The following is a 5,073-nucleotide window of genomic DNA, read 5'->3' on the forward strand; positions in this document are numbered from 1 at the left end:
GGGTTTTTGCCTGAAAAGTCAACTCAACTTTGACTGATCATAACTCTCTCATCCTTCATCCAAAAAATGTCAACCAAAGCTCATTTTGAAGGAAATTCAATTATCTTTCAAATGCAATTGATCCCATGGTCATAGCATTCACCATTTGAAAAATATGGCCAAAGACATTACAGGTCATTTTCAAAGTCAACAAAAAGACACTTTTTTCAAAAGGACACACAAGGAGAACCAAAAATCATTTTGACATGAGACCAAAGACATTGGTTAGAGGACTCTTTGAGGTTTCCAAAAAGTGCAAGATCTCCTTCATATGACAAAAATTGAAGGATTTACACCTTGTTGAAGTTGGATAAATTTTGGGAAAATGCATGAAATCAACATTGCTCAAAAATGTTTTTTTTCCAAAAGATGCCAAGTTTTTGTGGTCCAAACATCTTTGCCATGTTACTATGGGCCTCCCACGACCAAGACAAAGCCCACATCTATATTATCCATTTTTGACATAATTTTATCTTATTTTAAGATTAAAATTAAAGGAAATTGCATGGATAATTGATGGCTTGATCTCCAAGTATGACACACCTCCAAAGTCTTCATTTTTCTGCAGAAAATTGATGCCCAAGACAAGAGCATTGAATGGAGTCAAGCTTGGTCAACAATTCAAAGATTTTTAATATTTTAAAAATCAAACTTTCAACAAAGACAACAAAGCTTCTTGCTTCACTTCCAAGCAGCCTTTGGGCTATAAAAGAAGCATCATACTTCAGCAAAAGGAGAGACACGAATTAGAACAAGAGCATAGCCATCTTTATCATAAAATTCTCCAAAAAATACATACACTTTGTAATTTTCCAATTCTATATTTCAATCAATATTAATACAAACAAAGCTTTCCAATCATCTTCTCAAACAACATAGAGTAAGATTGAACTCATAATATAGTCCCATGAGAGTCGTATAGTGCACATAAAGTTCTTCATGTACATATGCCCTTTACTTTCGTTTTCTTATATGCAATCAATTTCCATGTAAACTAACCATCTTAATATGTTCATGAGGTCCTATATGAGTGATCTGGGCTTTAACATGAGAGTTCCCACGTGAGAATCACCCCATACCATTAACACGAGCTCATGAGTGTTCATACTTGAATCTCTTCGAATCCATGGCTACAGACCTCAAATTGCAAAACTAATACCACCATCGTGTTCAGGAGGTGATTTTAAGGGATCTGGGTCACTTTCATTCATTGCTAACGCTTGTTTTTTGCAGGTTCAGAAGTTATCAAAAACTGCATATTTTATCGTTCAAATAAGGGAGGTTAAAAACCCCCGCTATTTGAGTCCAAAAACCACACTTCTGGAGGTTGAAGACGACCACGCGTCCCAGCGTGGTTCGTCAGCCCCAGCTTTGACTTTTCAGCGTGCCTGCGTGGCCCTTTCCACGTTTCTCATTCGCTGGTCAACCAGCATGGGTCCCAGTCAGAGAATCTGAATTCTCCTTGAATTCAGTACATGCTCCCCACACTCATATCATGCGCCTCCAAATCTGAACCACATGATCAATCAAGCCAGCTCATCCAATGATCATAACACACAGCCCACACCATGCACCTTCATCAAATTCCACACTTGATAAGTATCCTTTTTATATTTTCTATTTTATTTTATTTTTATTGCAAAAATAATTAAAAATAGTTAAAAACTTCCAAAAATTCCACAAAAAATATTTTAAACTTCTAAAATAATATATTATTTTATGAAACAAAAATATTTTATTTTTCTTCAAAATTTCAATATTTTTCATAATTAATTAGTATGTATTTGTATATTTGCTTATTAATTATTTTAATTAGTCAAAAAAAATCATAAAAAAAATTGTTCTTTGTGTTAAATATTGTTTATATATCATAAACTAATTTTGTACATATTTAGGATAATTTTCTCTTTAAGTTTTAATTATTTGTGTAATTATTTGCATAATTATGTTTTGATTAACTTAAAATATCCAAAAACAAATTTCAAAAATTCCAAAAAAATTAGTTTTGTTCTAAAATCAATTAACAAACCTTTTGTACATATTTTTAAACTTACTTGCTAGGTTTAATCATATTTCCGTCTTTTCTTTATTTTAAATTAATTAATAATGCATTAATTATATTTAAAATAAATCACAAAAATACAAAAATATGCCTTTTATTTCTTGCAATTTAAAATTCCTAGATAAATGTATAGGATGTCAAATTCATGTAAATAGGCTAGTTTACATTTCCCGCACAATCGATGTAATAGCGTAGATTTACTTTCTGCACTTTACATTTCCGCATTTTAATTTCCAGCACCCATATAAACTGCGTGTATGTCAAAGATAAAACTGAACCGTCAGATCACTAACTTCAAAGATAAATATCTGAATTCAATCACAATCACATTTGCACCTCCTAGGGTAACCCCTTTTCACTCTTTTCAAAATCAAAGTTACATTTCTACTGTTTCGAGTACAAAATCGAACCTTTTGTTTATATCCGACGAATGGATAGATTTTTAAAGGGAACAAGGATAAAGACCTTATAAATCAGGGTAGACCTCCTAGTTTGCTTGCTCAAAATCAAAACAAACAAAATTCTCATACACTGTTGTTTTTTCAAAACAAATTTTCCAAAAGACAATATTTTGTATACATCCAAACACGGATCATTACAAAATTAACGATCTTTTCAAAACATCTTTCGAAAGATAAACAAGCATTTGTATATATCCGCACAAGGATCATTACAAATTCTATTTGCAAAGGTATTTCAAAAACACAGGTAAAGCATTCCGAATCAATTGAAAAGTAAAGCAAATGAGCTAAGCAAACTAAAGAGCCCATGGATAACCATGGATACAAAGGGTGCTAACACCTTCCCTTTGTATAACCTACCCCCTTACCCAGAATCTCTCAAAGGTCTTTTTTCTGTTTCTTTTATAAACCTTTCCTTCATTGGATAAAATAAAAGGTCGGTGGCGACTCTGTAAACTTTTTCAAAAGTGACGCGAAAGCGTCCGATCGACAAAAAAGAGTCAGTTCACGTATCCCACCCACGGAGGGGTATGGCCCGAAAGGACGGTCCACAGAACTGGCGACTCTGCTGGGGAATACAAATTCAAAATGTTTTCAAAAGGGGTTACCTTTAGAGTATAGATCATTTCGATGTTTTCAATTGTTTGATCTGATTGCTTTACTTTTCACAGGTTTGCTTGGGTACTTTGCTTGTGTGAAAGATTCTAACCCGAATCTCGAGATACCTTAAGTATATGACAATAGACCAAGGAAACTGTACGGCATGTACCGATACGGTTGATCTGGTAGTCATCGTTAGTGTGATACTTTGGTTTATACTGATGTCCCTTGAAAGCGATCAAGGAGTATATTAGGCTTCCGAAGTGTCATTAACACTAATTTGTCTTAGAACCTTTTAGTTGAACTTGACTTGTGGCCTATTAAGTGGCTAGCTTTGAAATTGATCGAAGCTAGTTATCCTCGAGGAATATTCTTGATCGGCCGTCCGAGCGCCGTATTGAGATGTTGTCTCCAAGGATCATAGAACCCGAATACTATTCTAGGACAGGTTTTCAACCAACTCAACTTCAGAGGGGAGGGTATCACCTATCAACCTCATGCAAGCCTTTAAACCTAAGGCTATTGTTTGATTTGTTTTTGTGTGCCACATGTTTGCATCATAAACACATCATTTTTCACTACACATTTCAAGGATCAAAGAGTTTACTTTTGTTTTTGCAGGTAATGGCTCCCGCCACCAGAGATTACATCCGAATCAATATCTCAACGGTGCCATCTGAACTCAAAGTCTTGGTAGCAGAATTCCCCAGGAATGCTCAATTCACTGAAAAGCATGGTCACCTACTCCATTTGGTTACCTCAAAGTTTGAAGAAGACATGATACGGGTCCTGTTCCAGTTCTTCGACCCTGAACATCATTGCTTCACATTTCCTGATTACCAGTTGGTACCCACTTTGGAAGAATTCTCTGAATTAATTGGATTACCAATCCGAGATCAATTACCTTTCACTGGTTTAGAAAGAAAACCAAAACCTGAAGTCATTGCTGCTGCTTTACATCTGCAAAAGTCAGAAATCAAATCCAATTGGGAAACAAAGAGTGGAGTTGAGGGTTTGCTTGCCAAATTCTTACTGGAAAAGGCTCGACTACTGCTAGAAAACAAAAGTTATCCAGCTTTTGAAGAAGTTATGGCTCTTTTGATCTATGGGTTGGTTTTGTTCCCTAATTCCGACCAGTTCATAAGTGTACACATCATCAACCTTTTCCTAATTCGCAACCCGGTACCAACATTGCTGGGAGACATCCTACACTCTCTACACACTCGTACCACGAAGAAGCGAGGAACTCTCATGTGCTGTATACCACTGCTGGCTAGGTGGTTTACATGTCATCTTCCCCGATCAGTACTGAGAAATGAACAAAGAGCACAATGGTCTTACAGAATCATGTCTTTATCTCATTCAGATATCCGATGGAACAACTTCTTTCAAAGAGACATTACTATCATTGATCATTGTGGAGAATACCCTAATGTGCCACTCCTTGGCATTAAAGGAGGTATCACTTACAATCCCTCTCTAGCTCTACGCCAATTCGGATATGCAAGAAGCAACGGTCCTCATGACATGATTATCCGTGGCATTGTGTTTGATTACGAGAATGATTCTCACAGACACCGACGAAGATTCATACAGGCTTGGGACAGTGTCTATAGAATAGAAAGCAAAACTCTGGGGCAATGGAATTCTATTCCTATGGAACTTTACCTCAGATGGGTGCGTACTCATGCTCAAAAACTCATGATGCCCTATCCCGCTGTTCTACCTGTGACTATCGAATCAGAAGTCGAAGGTTACGAACCTCAAGTTATTCTACACCCGGATATGCCAACTGACTTGGAAGAGTTGCAAAAATCCTGGGTTCAACTCAAAGAGGAAAGAGACACCTTCAAAGAACACTGTCAGGGAAGGCTATTCGAGCTCACCAGACAGCTTCAAGAAGAACAAAGA

This window comes from Vicia villosa, linkage group LG3, assembly GCF_029867415.1.
Source record: "Vicia villosa cultivar HV-30 ecotype Madison, WI linkage group LG3, Vvil1.0, whole genome shotgun sequence".
Lineage (NCBI taxonomy): Eukaryota > Viridiplantae > Streptophyta > Magnoliopsida > Fabales > Fabaceae > Vicia > Vicia villosa.